The sequence below is a fragment of the Palaemon carinicauda genome, chromosome 14 (genome assembly GCF_036898095.1).
Source record: "Palaemon carinicauda isolate YSFRI2023 chromosome 14, ASM3689809v2, whole genome shotgun sequence".
NCBI lineage: Eukaryota > Metazoa > Arthropoda > Malacostraca > Decapoda > Palaemonidae > Palaemon > Palaemon carinicauda.
Genome location: NC_090738.1, coordinates 52,705,508 through 52,727,795, shown reverse-complemented (window position 1 = coordinate 52,727,795; position 22,288 = coordinate 52,705,508). Strand labels below are relative to the sequence as shown.

General features: G+C 36.8%; 1 protein-coding gene across 1 annotated transcript in view; it reads right to left on the bottom strand.

The window, feature by feature from the left end:
- Positions 1-204: 204 nt before the first annotated feature.
- LOC137653588 (cold shock domain-containing protein CG9705) overlaps positions 205-22,288 on the bottom strand; it is an 86,177-nt gene continuing 64,093 nt past the window's right edge. The window contains exon 5 of the transcript XR_011046521.1: positions 205-13,219. The gene's annotated coding sequence lies outside the window, so the exon portion shown is untranslated. The remainder of the gene's footprint in view (positions 13,220-22,288) is intronic.

Genomic DNA, 22,288 nt, shown 5'->3' with positions numbered 1-22,288 from the left:
TTCCAAAGCATGGTTTCATGACAGGAACAAGCTTAGTTAACATCTTTCACTTGATTCACATAGTGCAATTCTATCTAAGATGTTTCTAACCGAATTGAAAAAAGCTTATGCTAAGGAAATAAAGCAGCCCCCAATTTTTATACAATATCCTAATGCTAATGAAGTCTTGCTAAACGAGGATATAGAATAAATGAAAGAACCAGAGCAAACTTTTACTTTTATTTTCCTTTTTCTTATTCCTTACACAAATGCCGATAACAGTAGAAAAAAAAAAAACTTTTACAGCCAAATTTAAATAGCCATAGTAGAGTACATCCTTGACTAGTGAAAAAGGCAGAAAAGCATTTATGCGCAAAATACTGCATCTGGGGGCAGACTACTATAAAATACATTTCCGGGTCATCAATCCGAATGTTGTTTTGTCTCACTCCAATAGAATATAATCACAGCCTAACATTCCTACAATTTTCAAAAGGAGCTCCTTTAGCATTTACAAATACTGTATTTATCCCTTCATATTGGGAAAAAGGAAACCAGGAAGCTGTGACAATATTCAAAATAAAATTAGTATGTATCATGGAAGTTAAATGGCATATTTGTTCTCATAAAAAGCTAAGGCAGTTAAAATATTTTGTGATTTTCAAAAGCAGTATAAATAAAAGATTAAGACTGAAATTTCTTTAAAAAGAATAATATAGCTAATCCGAAATTCAATATGTCCCTTATTAATCAATCGAGACAGTAATACTGTATAATGTATAAGATAAATATCATTTGACATGGTGCCAAATCCAGCATGAAACAATTAAAAGATTTTAATTGTTGGAATTACACTGATAAATTTCTGCTGGTCAGAAACAAGTTATTCAAATATACTACCACATGCCTTTTTCACCAAAAGTGGAAGCCCAATTTCTAGATTCTTGTTTAATATTCATATATCACAAAGACAAATAAATTCAGAGCAAGAATTAAGAAAAAAAAGAAAACAGGCCCAACGTTTGATTTTCCACTGCAGTTGGTACATTGACTTCCCTTCCTTTGCTATAAAAGAATAAAAGTATAATATGCATTAAAAACCTCACTAAGTCGATTTGTGCGTTGAATGATTTTTCCATAAATTTGGAGGTACTGTAGTAATAACGCGTACCGTCTCTCTGTAATCAATAAATATCATCTCTCAATATCAAGAGGTAATTACAGGTAATGATCACAGTTTTTAAAACATTTGCTTTATTTCATTACTATACAGTAGCTGTCCTCTACCAATTTACTGTTTATATGGTTGTTTTGCTTTGTATTTATTCCTATGTAAAAATTAATAGTGAAAAATCTCTAACCACATTTGATATCCCCATAAAATACAGTATATAATCCATTAAAATATTTGTACCCCTTGGTAGTTGAGTTTGCAAGAGGGTAAAAATTTAGATATACAAACAAAAACAATTCACAAATACATTAAACTCCTAACACTACTTTCACAAAGTTTCAGACAAAAAACTCAAAGACGTAATTTCCACAACACACATTTCAAAACATGTAATTTAAATGGTCTGTCAACAGAAACCAAGACAAAAAGGGAGACAACTCTTAAGTAGCTCATTTAAAAGTAACTTACAGCTTTATCCATCAAAATGGTCCAACATCAGCACCTCATTACCTAGGTATAGTACTCTTTGTTATTATTATAATCTATTATTTGAGGAAACGCCCTGGTTAAATACAGAATGATCAAACCCACAAATTACTACAAAACAAACACCATGGCATATAAAAATATAACAAATTAATAAATTAGAGCTAATTTTCTGATGTTCAAGTAATGTACTGTATTATGTTCAAGTAAAACTATTGCCATAACATCAATGTGTAAGTTACAAATACATTTTATAAATAAATCTAACTCAAAATAAAAATGTTTTGAAAATTTCATAATGGTGACATACATTATTTTGGTAATTCAAATGTGGGAAATTTGTTAAGCTCTATCCAGTGACCAGGTGAACAATTTACAGTACATATCTGCAGATATATTATACAACCCTTAAAAATAATTACATGTACTGTCAAAAATATGATATTTTCAATTTAAAGTAAATTTTTGAATATACTTACCCGGTGAATACAGTATATATATGGCTAACGTCTCCGACGATCGGCAGATTCAAAACTCTCGGGCGATCACCATGCTGGTTGGCTGGGTGTACACTAGGGCCAACTGTCGGCAGGATACTAAACATATTCCGATAAGCTCCAGTTCTTCTCGGAAGGGAGGGTATTTGATTATATATATCCACCGGATAACTATATTCAAAAATTTATTTTAAATTGAAAATACTGTATCATTTTTAAATACAGTATTTAACTTAGCCGGTGGATATATATATAGCTGATTCACACCCTTGGTGGAGGGTAGAGACCAGTATTAAACATTGCAGGAATATAAGCTCAAGAGTTTTGACAATTAAAAAACAAACTTAAGTATTAGTACCTGATAAGGAAGCTGACTTTGATGACACTCTGCCTCATTAGTCCACTATCTTTATGAAGTCCAGCGATCCACTCAGGGGGCTGAAAGACCTCTAGGTGCTGTTATATATGGGGTGAACACCCCTATAACAGGACCTCAACAATACCCTTTATCTGGGCGCTCTCAAGAAACAAGTTTGACCACCCGCCAAATCAAAAGATTGCGGAAGACTATCTCAGTCTCCACATACAACCCAAAAAAATTTAAAAAGTTTCAAGAGAAGAAAAAGGATATTGGGATTAACGGAATGTAGTGGTAGAACCTTCACCCACTACTGCACTCGCTGCTACGAATGGTCCCAACGTGTAGCAGTCCTCATAAAGAGTCTGGACATTTTTTAAATAATGTGACGCGAACACAGATTTACTCCTCCAAAAGGTTGCGTCCATAATATTTCTAAGAGATCTACTGTTTAAAAGCCACTGACGTCGCCACTGCTCTTACTTCATGAGTTTTAACTTTAAGCAATTTCCGATCATCCTCATTTAGTGAGTGTGGGCCTCTCTAATGAAAAGACTAACAAAATATGACAAGGCATTTTTTGACATTGGTAAGGAGGGCTTTTTTACTGAACACCATAAAGACTCTGAATTACTTCGTAACATTTTGGTTCTATTAAGATAAAGCTTCAGAGCCCTTACAGGGCATAAGACTCTTTCAATTTCCTTCCCAACAACCTCCGATAGGTTGGGAATCTCAAATGATTTCGGCCATGGATGAGATGGTCGCTCATTTTTGGCCAGGAAACCAAGCTGCAGGGAGCACACTGCATTATTGGAGCAGAAGCCAATGTTTTTGCTGAAGGCATGCACTTCACTGACTCTCTTTGCAGTAGCAAGGCTCACTAAAAAGAGAGTTTTGAGGGTAAGACCTTTGAGAGAAGCTGAGTTTAGAGGCTCAAATCTTTCAGACATAAGAAACTTAAGGACTACTGTACGTCCAAATTCCAAGCTGGAGAAGTAATTTGACGTTCCTTGGAAGTTTCAAAAGACTTGAGAAGGTCTTGAAGATCCTTATTATTAGACAAATCCAGGTTTCTGTGTCTAAACACTAAAGCTAACATGCTTCTATAGCCTTTAATAGTTGAGGCAGAAAGGCTGCGGTTATTTCTGAGATGAAGCAGGAAGTCCGCGATCTGTGCTACAGTGGTATTGGATGAGGAAACAGAGGGGGACTTGCACCAGTCTCTAAATACCTCCCATTTAGATTGGTAGATCCTGATGGTAGAGGATCTCCTTGCCCTTGCAATCGCTCTAGCTTCCTCCTTCGAAAACCCTCTAGCTCTAGAGAGTCTCTCGATAGTCTGAAGGCAGTTAGAGAAGCGCGGGGAGGCTTTGATGGAATTTCTTTATGTGAGGTTGACGAAGGAGATCCATTCGCAATGGTAAACTTCTTGGAACGTCCACCAACCATTGATGTACCTCGGTGAACCATTCCATTGAGGGCCAGAGGGGAGCAACCAACGTCAACCTGGTCCCTTCGTGAGAGGTGAACTTCTGAAGAACCTTGTGTAGGATCTTGAATGGAGGAAAGGCATAGATTTCTAGGTGCGACCAGTCCAGAAGAAAAGCGTCTATGTGGGCTGCCTCTGGACCTGGGACTGGAGAGCAGTAAGTGGGAAGCCTCTTTGTCAAGGAAGTCGCAAACAGGTCTATGGTAGGTCGACCCCAAATCCTCCATAGCTTCTCGCACACGTCCTGGTGAAGCGTCCACTCCGTGGAGATGACTTGCCCTCTTCTGCTGAGGCAGTCTGCTATCATATTCTTTTCTCCTTGAACAAATCTCGTCATAAGGGAGATGTTTCTTTCCTTTGACCAAATGATGAGGTCCTTTGCGGTGACGAAAAGGGAGTGAGAGTGGGTTCCTCCCTGTTTTGAGATATAGGCTAAGGCCGTGGTATTGTCCGAGTTCACTTGTACCACCTTGTTCTTGATCAGATTCTCATAACTTTTCAAGGCCAGATGGACTGCCAGAAGCTCCTTGTGGTTTATATGAAGTCTCTTCTGATCTTTGGACCAAAGACCTGAGCATTCTCGATTGTCCAGAGTTGCTCCCCAACCAATGTCCGATGCGTCTGAATACAACACATGGTCTGGGCTTTTGGGAGACAGTGAGAGACCCTCTCGACATCTGAGGTTGTTGTACCTCCAAGCCAGGCACGTCTTGATTGAGTTTGAGATCGGAATGGAAATAGCCTCTAAGCCCTTCTCTTTGTTCCAATGTTGGTTTAGGTGGAACTGGAGAAGACGAAGGTTGAGTCTTCCCAGGGAGACAAATTGTTCTAACGATGATAGGATTCCCACGAGGCTCATCCAAACCCTTACCGAACAATTGCTCTTCTTCTGACAGAGATGAATTTTTAACAGAGCTTGCTCCAATCTTGTGGGCGATGGAAAAGCCGGAAAAACTTGACTCTGTATCTCTATCCCCAAATATAGAATCGTCTGGGATGGAGTCAGCTGTGACTTTTCTTTGTTCACCAGGAGACCTAACTCTTTGGCTAGGTTCAATGTCCACATGAGATCCTCCAGACAGCGGTGGAAGGACGACGCTCTGATTAACCAGTCGTCTAAATATAGGGAGGCTCTGATCCCTGACGAATGTAGGAAGCTTGCTACATTCCGCATGAGCCTTGTAAAAACTAGAGAAGTAGGGCTGAGGTCGAAGCACACTGCTCGAAATTGGTACACTTCTTTCCCGTGCATGAACCTTAGATAACGTTGAAAGGTTGGGTGAATCGGGATATGGAAGTACGCATCCTGGAGGTCGAGAGAGACCATCCAGTCGCCTTCCCTTACTGCTGCTAGAACAGATTTTGTTGTTTCCATTGTGAACTTGGTTTTCATAATGAACACATTGAGTGCACTCACATCTAGCACTCGTCTCCAACCCCCTGAGTTCTTCGGAACCAGGAAGAGACGGTTGTAAAAGCCTGGGGATTGAAGGTCCAAGACCTTCACCACTGCCCCCTTCTCTAACAAAAGAGACACCTGATGTTGCAAGACTTGACTCTTTGCTTCCTCTCGATACCTGGGAGAGAGGTCTATTGGAGTATGTACTAGAGGAGGTTTCCGTACAAATGGGATTTTGTAACCCTCCTTTAATAAAAGTACTGACCACTGATCCGCTCCCCTTCTCTCCCATGCTTGCCAGAAGTTCGTCAGTCTGGCACCTACTGCTGTCTGAAGCCATGGACAGTCAGACTCTGCCACGGGTGGCCCTGGATCCTCTTCTCTTACCTCGCCTTCCGTCAGGGCGAGAGGTGCCTCTGTTGGAGGCTCTGCCACGAAAGGGAGGAATAAATCTCGAGGCTGGCGTATCAAACTTGGGTTTGTTGCTGCTAAAGGATGAGGACAAAACTTTGAGTGCTGTTTTGGCCACTAGATCATGTGTATCTTTCAACGCAAGAGAAGACGCAATATCTTTAATAAGCACTTGTGGGAACAGAGTATTCGATAGAGGAGCATACATTAACTCTGACTTATGGCACGGAGTAATTCCTAAAGAAAGGAATGAACATAATGATTCCCTTTTCTTTAACACTCCTGCAGTGAAAACAGCCGCAAGTTCGTTGGAACCGTCCCTTATGGCCTTGTCCATACATGACATAATTTGGATGGCAGTATCATTGTCCGAGGGAGAAACCTTTCTACTTAAAGCTCCCAAAGACCAATCCAAAAAATTAAAAACTTCGAAAGCACGAAATACTCCTTTCAGTACATGATCCAGTTCTGAAGGGGTCCATAAAATCTTGGAGCGTCTCATGGCTAGACGACGGGGAGAGTCTACCAGGCTTGAGAAGTCTCCCTCGGCAGAGGCAGGTAGTGTACTCCTAAGCCGAGAACTTCTCCCGTATCATACCATACGCTGGAACGTGACGCTAACTTAGAAGGAGGAAAAGCAAAAGCAGACTTTCCTAGGCTTCTTCTGGTTGCCAACCAGTCTCCCAGCAAGCGCATGGCTCTCTTGGAAGAGGGAGAGAGCACTAACTTCGTATACGAAGGTGTCGCAGCAGTCAAACCTAACGTAAACTCAGAAGGTGGTGATCAAGGAGCAGCAGTCACAAACTGAGTTGGAAAAACTTCTCTAAAAACATTCATGATCTTTCGAAAATCAAGTGATTGTTGGACAACCATAGGTCCTTCTTCCTCTGAAAGGATCCCTAAAGGAGCATTAGTCGATAGAGGATCATCAATTTCCTCTTCAGAGAAAACTTCATCTGATAAAATCAAATCCTTACGAGAAGGAGAAATCCCCTTATGTCGCAAACATAAAGCTTGACAGCCTACATTGACTTATATCTGAGAAGAAGTTAAGGCAGGAGGGTCGACGTCACGTCGTGACTGCAGTGACTGTCGATCGACAACACGTCGTGACTGCAGTGACTGACGCTCGACGTCACGTCGTGACTGCGGTGACTGCAGCTCAACGTCACGTCGTGACTGCTGTGATTGACGCTCGACGTCACGTTGTGACTGCTGTGATTGACGCTCGCCGTCACGTTGTGACTGCGGTGTCTGCCGCTCGACGTCACGTAGTGACTGCGGTGGCTGACGTTCAACGTCATAGCGAGACTGCAGTAACTGCAGTTCAAAATCAAGGTTAGACTGAACGGACTGACGTTCAACGTCACGTTGAGATTTACGATCTGAATCTCGCTTAGCCGCAAAGCTAACACTGGGGTTAACATCGGAATGACGTAACACTTCACGCTTAGATGGTTGAAGACCTGACACTCGTTTAGCAGACCCGTGACGTACTGCAAGCAAAGGTTCCTGACGAACAGGAGCAGGACCATAAGCCTGCCTTAAGGAGGACAGCTTGGACTGCATGTCCTGCAAAACACTAAGTTTAGGATTTATAACACTCAGAACAGACCTCGACATCGGGAACGTCTGTTCATAAACATCAGCACTATCAACGAGAGTCGCAGTATTAAGGTCACGTCTGGAATGACCAGAAAGCACAACGGGATCGTGACTCTTAGAAGGGGCCTCCGGAGCCACAAAACTAGACGTTAAATATGAACGTTTAATCGGGGAACCTTCCTCTGAAGAAGGAATACGTTCCGGACTACAGCCAGGATGGATACTCTGTTCTAAAGGAATTAACTTTCTTTTTAATGTTCTCGAAACCTGACGCCAGGATTTTTTCTTTACATACGAGTCATCGGAAGACGAGGAGAACTTAGTTTCACCTCTCTTATGGTAAGGACATGCTTGAGGAGCAACGTCTGTAACCTCTGAGGGAACGCCTGTTCGTTGTTTAACGCCTATTGCTACCTTTGGTCTTGTGACATTCCTTCTCCCGGGGGCTGGGGAGCTTGAAAGAGGTCTCTGACTGGGTGAGCGACAAGCACGAACAGACGAACCCTCCGCATTAACACTGAACACATTTTTACCACTTTTCACTTTAACACTTTCACCTTTCAAAATTTTGACATCAGACATAAGCTGATTTCTGTCCGAGGCTAGCGATTCGACCTTTTCACCCAAAGCATGAATAGCCTTCAACATATCTTTAAGAGAAGGTTCATTAGCGCAAGTAGGGGGTTCTGTAACTACCACTACAGGGGGAGGAAAAGCTTCAGGGGCATGGGAAGAGGACAATTCTAGCGAACGAGAAAAACTTCTTCTACGCCTATCTCTCTCGAGTTTTCGAGTATATTTATCATATTCTAAAAACTCAAATTCAGATAAAACCACACACTCCTCGCATTGATCCCCTAATTGACAAGCTTTGCCTCTACAATTAACACAAATAGAGTGGGGATCGATGGAAGCCTTTAGAAGACGCCTGTTACAATCCTTTGAACATTTTCTATAAACAGGAGAAGGGTCAGTAGGAGAAGGGTCGGCCATTATGGAAATTTCAAAGAGAGATCCAAAAAACAAGCAAAGTTCAGCAACAGAAAATCAAAAATGGGATTCAAGAGTATTCGAAGAATATCCAGCACAATGAAAGCCAAAAAACCATTAACAAGTATTTCATCAATTGCAGAAAACTTTAGGTTTAGCGCGAGTACGGAACCAATGTTGACATTCCAATCGGCAGAGAAGAACTGGAGCTTATAGGAATATGTTTAGTATCCTGCCGACAGTTGGCGCTAGTGTACACCCAGCCAACCAGCATGATGATCGCCCGCGAGTTTTGAATCTGCCGATCGTCGGAGACGTTAGCTATATACAGTATATATATATCCACCGGCTAAGTTAAATATCTAGAAATTTAAACTCTTGAGTTTTCTACAATAAAATAGTTATCAAGACATTCTTCCTCATACTGGTATTGGGAATGCTCTCCTTTCTGACATTGCTTAAATTTATTGACATTTATTTGCTTCAAAGGCCAAGCTCAAAACCTTTGATGCCTAGACTGTGTTAAATAACCCAAGTTCCCTACTTTCTCCCATTAGAAAAAGGAACATATTACAAAATTTTGAACAAAATTACATTCTAATGAACCACAGATTGTTCCTCATTCTAATCGCCATCATTATCTAGTATTTTAATGCAACCATTTACAACCTTTTTTAGATTACCCTTAGACTAACCTCACTGATTACTTCTTGAATGAAAGGTGAAAATGAGAACAAAGAAGCTGAGGTGCTAGATGTAAAAAAAATTATGAAAATATAAAGAATACAGAAAAGAAAGCCAGCAATTGCAAGCTATGGGGATGCTACAAAGAAACTTTAGTACAGCACTGTTTATAATGTATAATGCAGAGCTCACTGCAAGTAGTACCTTACAACAGGTAACTGGACCATTACCACCTTCATCACTTTATAATTCTACATCTAGGCATCATCAGTTAAGAAGACAATCAGGGTGATACTCCAGACTACATAGATGGAGAAACAACAAGGAATTTAAATTACATATTCAAAGCATTACTTTCACATTAGAATAAAGTTAAATCAGGTCCCACCGCACCCTAACAAATCTTGCAAATGGAATCTAAAACAATGAATTAGCAAATATATTATGATCACCAGTAAAATGATTACCATTCAATGCTTTGCAAATATCCCAACAATATTCAAAATTAAAATCTTCAGTCTATAATAAAACCTGTTTCATTAATACCTATGGCAAATATCTTGAAATACTTTTTTATCAACTATAATTCCTTGCACTGTACAGAGTTCATAAATACAAGTACTGTATTCTACTGTAATACTCATCATTACCTTGAACATTTATATGAACTATTTTTTGTCAACTTAATATTTTATGAATGAGTGCCAGCTTAGAGTCACTACTGACCATTGAAGCATAAAATCTAGAATCACTGCCCATATGCATCAACAGTAGCTTATTTAAAATCCTTAAAAAATTTATCATTGAATAAATTGAAAATGGAAGTTTCTAGAAAAAAAATCTAAAGGGTTTGTTTTCAATACTGAACTCGATATATGTTCTTAGTTTAATGCAGGACCATAAAAAAATATATATGACTATGTATTATTCTACATTGTCTCTTTGACTGGGTATGTAAGTTATTCAATAAGCAATTATGGCTGTGACTGATTCGGAGGGGATAATATTACTTCCATGTAGAGTTGAAGACCACCATAATATCATTATTAAAGCAATGAATTTTAATCTATAACTGCCAGAATTCTTACAGTATTTCATAATATTTGCAATTTATTAGTAAGATAGCTTTTAGATAAGTTAATAAATCAGTGACGTGAACATTTATATTCAGTTTATTCATAATAACTGCAGTTTTGACTGCTTTATCAGCATCTTCATTCCCTTAATATTTACAAGTACAGTAAAGAAATCCAAGATAATCTTACATTTACTCTACAGTAGCTTCATATAATTTTTGGAATGAAAACTTAATATGTTGAAGGTATTGTAGATTTCCATTTCAAAGGTATTGAAACTGAGAAAATTTAATTTTTTTCGGGTGGCTCATTTTTCAGAAAAGTAAATATTAAAGTAAACCAAGAACATCCAAACCCTTTTGTATTAACGGCATTCACACTATAGCACCGTAAAATAATACATATCTGAACAAAATTCTATGAAATCTAAAAAGTTTAATAATTGTGAATTTACAGAACTTTATGAGTCTTATATTAAATTACAGTAGATTACATACAAAAAAATAATGCCAACATTTTGGCTTATATTAAAAACAAATCAAAATACCATTGGTATGTAGTGCTGTGTTAGTTCATTTGATTGTTAAGCTGCAAAATAAACTAAACTACAAATCAAGAACACAAATTAATAGCAAAAAAAAACAAAATCTACCCACAAACCTATCCAGCAAAATGACACTGAAGCTATTTATTCATGCATAATGACCACTCCATACAACCTTTGTGAGCCCTAACAAATGGTAACCACCAACCTTCATCATCTCCTAATTGTGTTTAGCAACTTGATAAGGTTTCAAAATTATTATTCAATTTACAAAAATATTCCAAAATGTTTAGTTACCATGTCCAAACTTTCAAACTTTTTTAGTTTTACTAAAAATTCCCATTTATTTCTTGTGTTTATTATAACAATATCTTAAGTTGTTTTAATCTCATTCAAGCAAGAAATTATCAACTAGTGGAAAAATTAACTTCATTGAATAACAGAGTTAAATGATAATGTTTACCTCTAAAGCAATGGAACCTTGTAAAATTCAAGAAAGCTTTCAATAAATATGTCAATATTTGCGATAAAATATTTCCTTACACCACAAAACAAGCCAAAAAAACTATGATCACAAACTAGATTTACAATAATAAAATTATTATTTTGTGTTGAACATTAATTCATCTTAGCATTGGCTCTGACTTATTACACACAAGTGTAAAATAACATACCGTATAATAGATTTTATAGTACGGCTACATATTTGAAAAAATAAAATTATATGAGGATTTTCAGTTATGAAATTTAGACAACATATCTTAAAATGAAAGCTATGATACATTTAATATTGACAAGGTTTGTCGTTTATAAAACACAAATATTCATTCAGTCATACTTATTCTGATTCTACCGTTAACCCTAAAAAATAAAATTCACAAGTTTTAACAATTTCTTTACAAGTATTCTAAGGACATGCATCTTTAAAAATTTACAAACCCTTTATAGGTCTACATTGAAAATGTTATTACAACAATCATCAATGAATTTAATTTTGTTCTTCATAGAACATGAATATAACAAAAAAAGGATTTTACTTCTTTCTCGAATTAACTGCAATACACTCGTGTAAATAAAAACAGAAATTTAATAACAAATAATCTTTTCATTTTTATACTCGCCTGATGTTCAAATTGCTTCTTCTCCAGGAGCTACGTTTATTGACATTTCCCCCCCTAAAATTTAAAAAAAGAATATCCATTTTCTTTCCTTTCAATAGACATATGCCTTTAGTAAAGTAATGAGATATAATAGCCTAGGCCTCTTTGTTATTTCAGTTTCCCTGTCACTTCGGTTCAATATGACCTATATAAATAAATGTTAAGATTGCAATGGAAAGCCAGAGAGTATAATACCTTTCTCAAACTACTATACTAAAACGCAACACACCTATGCACATGCAAAAAAAAAATACTACGAAAGAGGAAAAGAAAAGCTAGCACAGAACTATACTGTACTCATTGCAAGATGGCATAATTAGCCCTTGGACAACAATATTCCCTTGACTTAAGGATGCAAACCATAACATGAAAATTAAACATTCTAAAAATATATAATACTAATAGTATTGTACTTTATAGCACATCCAGGTACAGTAAAGTAAAATTAAACACTTCCAGTATTATACAGTAGTTTGAAATACTAATGAAATCACGAGGAACCACGAACCACAGTATTACTAGAGAAAAAAAGTACAGGAACAAAATTAAAAATCATCTTTGTTAAATAATAAAAATTATCATACCTAACAACTGGCCACATATTAAGAAATTAGTTTACAGGTAAAATGAAGCCCAAATTCTATCATAGACATTATTTTCAAAAACCTTACCATTTCAATTCTTATGATTCACTAGAGTATTTCTCAAGTTATACAAACATTAGACTGGCAGCAATACTAGTCTTTATCAGTACTATAAAATAAATTTAATCAGACCCCTGCACTATTATTAAAACAATCATGGGGCTGGCTCGAAGGGTTTGTTATTGACCAATTAATAATATCTTATCTAATACTGTACAGTATATTTCTGCTTCTTAAGTGTAATGATTGGATGAATTTAAAAATTTTGAGGATTCAGACAAACTTTCTCCTAATGATTTGTTTCAAATACATTGCGGGTTTTAAAACGGTCAATAACAATACTGGTTGCTTTAGCATTGCTCTGCCTTCTGGGAATGGGTTGTATAGGTTATCTTTTAAATACCCTTGAGGCAAATGAATGTTACCAATTCAAAGACAGGATAATATTGCTTAAATTGTGCCATTCTCTCTAAATGAACACCACAAACTAACTGTTGACTTAATGTTTGTTTTCTATTGTTTCATATGTCTAGCATTTATCTACCGATAGATTCTAGATATTACAGTAGTAATAAATCACTGACAGGTAGTTATATTTGGTTTATTCATACTAATTACAGCTATGGCTGCTTATCAGTATCTTCATTTCTCTTGATATCTACATGTGAAGAAGTCCAACATATTTCAAATTTTGAATACCTTCTACAGCACTTCTAGTCACTGAAAATAAAATATTAATCATAAGAAAAAATTCATACAGTAAAACAGTAATAATTTTTAGTACAAAAATCACCACTAAAACCCAGATTTGGTAAAATCTTAAACCTTGCTATCTTCAACCAGTCAGTATTTGCTTCTTGTAATCAAACTTCTACTTGTAGTTCAAACTGTAGCCACTGTAAACAACACTTAGACTACTGTGTTTCTAAACCTTTCATTTTTCTTAATAACAATAATTCCATATTTCATTGAATATGTGGATAAACCTTACTTAGGTCAACTCAGTTGATGTAATACATTATTAGAATGAATCAGAATCTTCACAGACCAAACTGAAGTCTTTTCCAAAATAATACAGTATGAATATACAAATCATCTACTCCATTATCCTTTGAAATTACTGGAATCTATTCATGCTAATCTACATAATAACTTGGGTTTTGACATATAAATTTTCTCGTCAAAATACCCACTTAACTATCCAGTAAAATCCTTGGATGAAAACTGACTTGGCAAGACATATAAATTAATGTATAGAATATAAAATTTTTGTAATACCGTGTTGCAAGTCATTTGAGATAAAAATATCATTTCACAATATAGTAGCGATTCAAGTACCTGACCCAAGCAAACAACCACAACCAAATTTTAAAGTTTTTACCTAAGCTAACTAGTGGTAAAGTGGTTGGCCAGCCAGGCTAATGAATAGAAAGCCCTCCCTCATTTACTGATGCAATCCCTCTGTACCTAGTGACCAACTGTAAACCTGCAGTGACTAACATGAGAAACAAGTCAGTACTTCAGAACTAAAGTTTTTTCCCAAAACTTTTTAATGATAACATCGGGCAAGATGGATAAATAAACAGTTCGGCCAGAATCAAATGGTTTGATAAAAAGTGGAGCTTGATTGAGCCAAAAGCTATAGGTGGTCATATGATATCACTCTAAAGGATAGTTAGAGACTGCTCATACCAAGGTCAAATAAGTAAAATTCTATTGTAAACTAATATCTGGGCCTACCAGCTTACTCTGACATGCAATATGACAATAGGGTGAATAAGGTGACAAGAAGTAATGATGAAGATGCCAGATTCTTCATACAAATGGTACGTTAAGCTGAAAGTCTCAAGAAAAAGGCAACATTCCTAACTGCAGCCTACAACACTTCACAAAATGGACAGTAAGCTTCAAATTAGTATAACTCTCCCTCTCATATGAACAGACAAATTGGCTACTAAGGAATTCGAGACACTCAATCATAAGAATTTTTCTGACAATTTCAACTGTAGAAGCCTAACTTCTTGGCCTAGTAGTAACAAGGCACTGCATTTCTATGGTCTGAAAATATTACAGGCAATTGTCAAAGAAAATCTTCTCTTCGAGGAAAGCCTGGATATCTCCATGCATGACAACAGTACCTCGAGGATCTAGTAAAATCAGGTCCTCAGGCTATGAGCATAGGGTACATGTGCTGGTACAATAAAACACCAACCTTTCATGCTCCTGAGCCTCTGAGATAAAGTGAACTGCCTTTTCCACAAAAGTGCCAGCCTTTGAATTACCATAAATGGAGTACATTTGAAAATTAACTTCTATTTCACCCAAACTATTCTCAGTTGGATCTTCTTTCAAAACATATAAGATCTAGTAAGTAAAACTAGGGATGATATGGTGGTAGTGGTTTATTACCAATGCTACTGTGTCCCTAAGAATGTTTCTTCCACCCTAAATTTTCTGAACAGCCTCCATACAAAAGAAGACCGGTTGTTGCTGACCAAAATCAAGAAATAAGCTTTGGGAACCATTATCCTCTATGTAGGACCGCTGTCATAGTAATGAAAGATGATCTGCAACTACCTAATACTGTACTTAAGAGACGAGGATTTTTAAGCGTAGGAAAATTCTGACAGAGTCCTACAAGAGAAGCAGCTGTGCTGACAATCATCCCTAATTATGCTGCCATAGGTGATAAGATCTGATCAGACTTCATGCTTAAGTGGATGTCAGATTCCCTAAAGAATAAACACATCCCTTTGAAGTGCTTTATGACAATTTATTTGATGAGTGCCTAATTAATTAGGTTATTTCCTAACTGAATGCGGGGTCAGTGTTAATGGAGCAAAGATGTGGATGATAAGTGAAATACTGGCAATATGCCGTAAAACAGAAAAATAAAAACTTCCCGATTAGATATAGAAATGTTCCTAAAGGAACAGATAGGCATCCATTAGTATGCATCCTTAAGGATAATGAATGGCAGCCACTCTTATTTCATGAAGTATATCAAGATATATTTATCCAAGAAGAACCAAAATACAAACCTTGTATTGGGCCCTAGGTGTAATAATTGGCCTGAAATTCCCTACAAATTCTTCATTTAAAAATGATGGTAAAGCTCCAGAGAAGGGCAAAACCATTTTCATCTCTTCTTTAATCCAATAAGCTCTGCCTGTTATTACACAGAGCATGATATCTCAAAGTATGACCTACAAACAACACCCATTAGAAACCCATATTTCTCAAAGCCTGAGTGATATGGCTGGAATTGGAGGTAAAAAAATAAAAGGAATAAAAAACCAATCACAAGAAATGCTTTACTGGAAAAAAAAGAGTCCTGTCCATTACTCCCACCATTTTGTTGTGCAACTAGAGATGACCTGCTGTTTATCAAGCTGTGTATGGAAGCAAGCATAACATCTCTTTATATGTTAAAGAAAGGATTCCTCCTGTGCACCAGGGCCTCTTGGAATGGCAGTTATCCCAACAATGATGCTGATATTCTTTGTGTTAACAGAGAATCCATTCCTTTCTTCAGTACTTCTTAAATAAGGGAATGCAATGAAGGAAATAATAAATATAACAAGATAGTACAGTAGTTGAAGCAGCAACAGCAATACAAATTGGGACATCACTAGAGATATGGCAACTATAAATCCTGGAGCAACTATAGATGAAACCTAAAGCAAAGCCTTGCACAGCATATCCTATATGCATAGAAACATGACAACTCAAAGGCTTGTATTTGAGGAATCCAGTTCAGAGGAATATTGGCAAGAGGCAAAACCATGAGCATGTTCCTGCAAGAGTCTGACACAAAAGAAGAAATTTATTTGCTCCCATTTCAGGACCGAAGTGATGCTATGCCTAAGTTTTCATTATTCCGTTTACTTTAAATTTACCTTTACTGCCCTACCAGCAGGGAATTTCTTGCTCTTCTGTTTCTTTAAATACTTACATCCATAACATACATTCACTATATTTCAGGCATGTCTTTTTTGTCAATACAGACCACACAGAACAAATGTTCAGAAAATGGGCAGGGAATTTCAAAGAAATCTATCAAAAATGGTCAAGGAATTTTGTCCTTATAAAAAAAGAAAATTATCATCTTACCTAATACATAATAATTTTGTACTTTATAAATGAATAAACTGAGAAGGAAATTTCTGAAAAATAATTCTTTAAAGAACTTACAATTCCCTTAAAGTTAATTGTACACTGTTGATTCAACTTTTGGGCATTCACACGATACATATTATTTCTTAATAAACTACTTTCTCTACAAGTGGGAATTGGGAAGTGAAGGTTGGTAATCAAGTCTCAATTTTTTACCTGTATGTAACAATTTAAGTCTGCTTAATGACCAGTAATATAATAAATAAGAAAAAAAAAAAAGAATCCAAAAGGCATGTAACCCCAAAAGAAGAATTAGCAAAACCATAGCAAACATAAAAAATATAAAAACCAAAAAAAAAAGAGCGAATATCAAGATTACAAAGTTGTGCATCATACAGATTATCATAAATTCAGACCAGTAATAGGAAATAGTTTAGCCATACTAAAAAGTTAAAAATCTTAAAACAATATTTGGGTTAACTATCTTCCTATAAAATCAAATAAATCATGGCTTCTTTGATGTATCACAACTTTGTAAAAACTGCCATTGGATATATTGAAAATATGGAAGATATTAAAAATATTTATTAAAGTATTTGTGTTGTACAAAACTTGCCATTTGCTGATGACTGGAGCTAGGATTTTTGCACCAAATATATCCAACAGTCAGTGTTTAATCAATTCTCTACTGAAAACACATCAATGAGGAAACTTTTAACTTTAAAAAAAAAATTAATTGTGCACTTATAACAAAATCCAAAGTTGGAGGAAGAAATACAATATATAAAAAATCTATTAAACACTGGTCATTCAATGACAAAGAACCTTTTCTTGATGAAGACCTGGTAAAAAGGTACTTAACTAGCATGAGAAGAAGAGGTTTCTTCTCCTAGACAATCTCACCAACCAGTTCCACTACTTGCAAACATAGTAACAAATCTAAATTTAGTAATGATTTGTTTATCATAAACTGTGAAATAACAGACACACTGAACTATGGTTTATACATCGGTACGCACACAAAAACAGAAATACTGTACCATGTAAGCATCCAAGTTCTTTTAAAACAACCATACAGTAAGAAAAAATCTTACACTTCGGTACTAGTCTGAGATGTGTAAAAAGGCTGCAACATCTTTACTTTCCTAAGTACTGTACTGTGTCACACATCTGCAGACTTTATAAGCAATGAATCATTATGCTGAGAAAAAAATATTCTTAACTTTATCCTATTCCTAACAAACAGGAAAATATCAGAGGAGCAGTATGGTAGATAAAAAAAATAAGTCAAAACAGGAATGTGTTATAAAGTTACATTCACAACCATCTCTAAATACTGTACTAACTTCATCCACTGTTTAACATTTTTCAAGTGTTTCCTCTTTGAATCAAAGAGACCAATTGTTCCTTTGTATATTTCAAGTGTAATTTGAGGCAACTGTAATCTACAATCAAATCTTATCATCAATTTAACTTATGAAAAAAATTTACCATTATCCACAAAATAATACCTAGCAACTTCATATCTGACAAAAGGAATAATCCATAACTAAACCTATTTGTAAATCTCTTTGCATAAAAGGTTTAAAACAAAGAGCTATTAATCCTAAATTGGCACTGTCACAGCAGCTGGAATGCAAACCTGTGAATCAATTTCATACTGAGTGAAGTAATGGATATTATGGATAGTTTAACGTGACTACAGTAAAGCAAACATTTTCTGACTTCATGCAAATTTTCCAAAGATGATAAGGCTAGCAAAATTGTACTCAATTATATCAAAATTTAAAATATAAATGCAACTCTTGTAGTATAAACAATATCAAGCATAATCAGCATATAAATTTAGACATATAAGCCAGATTTAAATCAATGCTTTACAAGTTAACATGAAATATTTTTGCATAATAAGCAGCTTGTTTACTAAATTCCATAATATTTATTCAAGTTAATATAATCTTACAGGTCTAAGGATTTCCAAAAATAGTAACCTCCAGAGCAGCTTCATTAAATATAAATCTATTTTGAGGTGTGTTGTGCTCTGCGAAACCATTAACATTCAAGCAAGCAGTTAACAACATCAAATTTTTGGAAATTCCTAAAAACATGCTATAATTTACAGTACAGGTACCAATTTCCTACTTTGCCTTGGTACTTTGTGATTCATGTTAGTAAAGAACATTTGTAGATCTAAAATTTTTCCGTATTAATTAATAGAGAAAATTAAGGTTTACTTATTTTAAGGGAGGGGTTTCGTTAAATATCTCTTCAAAAAAAAGAGAGAGAGAGAGAGAGAGAGAGAGAGAGAGAGAGAGAGAGAGAGAGAGAGAGAGAGAGAGAGAGAGAGAGATTGATTGTAATTGTAATGCTAAAAGGGAAATAAACCATGCTTAAAGCAATAATTTCCATTTCCACAGGCTCATAAACTAAGCATTATGGCATAAAAATTAAAACAACCACACAGACTGGACTACATGAATCCCTTTCCAAATAACACAGCAAAATTATCTATAATTTTCAATTTCTGTTTCTTCCTATGTAAAGTTTGTTGCAGTAATAACTTAAAAAGCATTAACTACCTCAGGCCCAAGGGTAAAAAATACAAGCCGATGGTGGGGGGGGAGTATGGGTATAAAAAAAATTACAAAATTTAAAAGTGATTTGTATTTTTATAAACCAGCATCCTTTAAGAGTATGACTTTAGCGAAGCTCGAATAGCCATCTAAATTTTTAACGAGGTGAACATAGTGGTGGGTGAAGGGTACACCGCACCCACTTGTCAGGTATAGTAACCCTCACTTTGACCTTAACCTATGACTTACAGCATGGTTGAGGAATGCAGTGAAACTTAAAAGACTCAGGCTTGTATAGTAGGAAAAATACAAATTCTAAAATTTGTGACTTTTCCCTACAGATATAAACCATTGTCCTTTTATAGACAACTCATCCCATAGAGGGAGAAAGTCCATATAACCAAACTGACTGGTTTACTAATCCTGGAAATGTAAATGCACTTTGACCTTGAGGAAGAGCACCAACCTCCTAATTACCTTAGCATAAAGATGTTGCAGGTGTTTGGCTAGGTCCCTACCAAGAGACTGGTAGGCAGTCATGGAGGAACTATAATATGTTGTCTGAATATATGGTCATTATGAGAAAAGGGCTTGCATACATTTCATCCATCCTTCTGCTCTTCTGTAAAGAGATACTCAATCGCGAGGTTAACCTGTACCTAGCATCCAGCCCAACACAAAGTAATGACTGCGGCACCTCAGTGGAGGGGATGAGGAGAAAGGCCAGACATTCTCACCTCTCCTATGATACTTATGTCCCGATCTCTATATTGGACAAGATGCTTCTTGTCCAAGAGCAAACTAGGTTTGCAACAAGAATTATTGAGTAACTACTGCAGAATCAAAGCTATGGCTATCCAGGAATCTGTAGGTAGTGGGCAGTGAAGATTGTCTGTCATTCCAGACTACTGTCTTCAGGACATGCTCCAGTGACAGGTTCATCCCAAAGAATAAGCATATCTGACATATCTGAGTATGCACTTGAATCAGGATGGATCAGCAAGTCTGATCATGCACAAGTCAAAAGAAGCAATGTTTCTAGATATCTTCTTTACACTTTTGGTAATGGGAAGTCTCTTTGGTGCTTCACAATGGGACCGGAGTTCTTTAGGTAGCATCAGCGTATTTTCAAACCAGAAAAGAGGGAGTCATCTTAAACCCCACTTGTGAATCATCTTCAACCCCACTTGTGAGGAAGAAATGAAGAACTAGAATTTAGAGTTTGTGCACAGCTAAATTTTGGATCTTGGACATGGACTATGGATCAAAGAACAGGATGAGCTTCTTTAGAGAATGACTCATGTTAAAAGCTGTACAGAACACTTATTTGCAATATCAAGATCAAGGACTATGAGCAATTTTAGGGTCAAGTTTTATCTGATGCCCATTTCTATGGCTCATGCCTGGTCCACTCGAGATACTTGAGGATTTGAGCGATCCCAAAAGGAGGCTTGAGCTCTTGGAGAGGGAAGAACGTTCAAAGGTACTGCTGAGCCTAGGCTATTTCTCTGAAAAGGAAAGGTCTGAGTTCTTCAGTAAGAGACCTGGTTAAAGGCTGAGTGACAGTCTTTTACCTTGGAAACTGAGAAAAGTTTTCCTTGATGAAGGAGGAGGAGAACCGCAATCCACTGCAGAGAGAGTTTGACCGGAGAAGTGTCCCCTCTATGATACCACTAACAAAATAAGGGTAGTTCTCCTAGTTCCTTGAAAAGGAGAATCAATTAATTCAGATATGACCTGCCCTGTGGGACTTAGAAGCTGCCAGGGGTATCCTGAGACCAATGTCATCAACAGACTGCTGAGTAATTGGTAAACAAAGTAAAAGGGAACAAAAGGATAGTCAAGAAAGTACCCGGTGTGTTGGATGGTGTCCCAAATGCTACAAAGTTCCTGGAACTGGAGAGCAGCCTAGTGGATGCATGTTCTGGAACTGGCGAGCAGTATACTGGAAGTTCTAGATAAACCAGGAGGTGAACAGGTCCTCCAATGGTGATCCCCGTAAAGCAAAAAGCCTTTCTACTCCATACATATGTGGGGACCCCTCTAGTCCTACACTGTCTCTCAGACGATTGAGTGTATCTATTAGAACATTCCTCTTCTTTGGAATGAACCTGACTGACAGCTCTATCACATTGTCGGCTGCCCAGGCATGTACTTGCTTTGCTCATTTGAAAAGGGTTTGCCAAAAGGCACACTTTTGCTTGTTGAGAAGTCACAACAGTGGATTTGTCATTCTTCAATGATACCGGGTGTCCTATCACACTGTTGGAAATCTTACAATTCTAATAAGCATTGATTTGCCTTCCAGCAGGTTGATATGTAAGTGTTTATTTCCGTGAACCATACCACCAAGGTGATCTGGCTCCCAAGGTGTGTATCTCACCCCTCCTGAGATATGTCTATTAACAGCAGGATCCTGGGAGGTGGAGAAATGAGTGGAACTCTCCTGGTGTGGTTCTACTCATTCAGACATCAGACCCGACTGTCCAGCATTTCCTATTCCACTGAAACCAGAAGTAAGGAAATTACTGGCTGCTAATCAGTGACACTTTCCTCATTGGGCTATTTTTCTCTGTTGGAGCTCTTGGCCTTATAGCATCCTGCTTTTCGAACTAGGATAATAGCTTAGCTAGTAATAATAATAATAATAATGGAGAAATTGCTGGTGAAGGAGTCCATGCAGAACGAGTCCTCTAATGATGTGGTGTCTCAAAAGACATTTTCACCATCAAACTGGATGTTCTTAGTTACATGGCTGCACTACCTCCCTACATTTGCCGATACGATTGTTCGATGTATTTATCAGCATACTCCAGTATTCTATCCTCGGCATGGTCATTGAAAGGACTTACTGACTAAACACAATTCTTAGATTGTGGCAAACAGAAAGATGATTTTCTCGGTCCTAGAGCATTGATTCGAGGAGGTTTATGGCTGCAGCCAAACAGTTGTCAAATCAGGAAATTGTTTTGAAGTTAGTACTGGAATCAGCTTCCATGCTAGCAGTCTCCAAGCCCAAGAATGATATGTCCTGCCCAAGTCTTTCCCCTGGTTCTTGTTGTCAACGCTGCCATCACTGAATAAAAAACAGATACTTCCT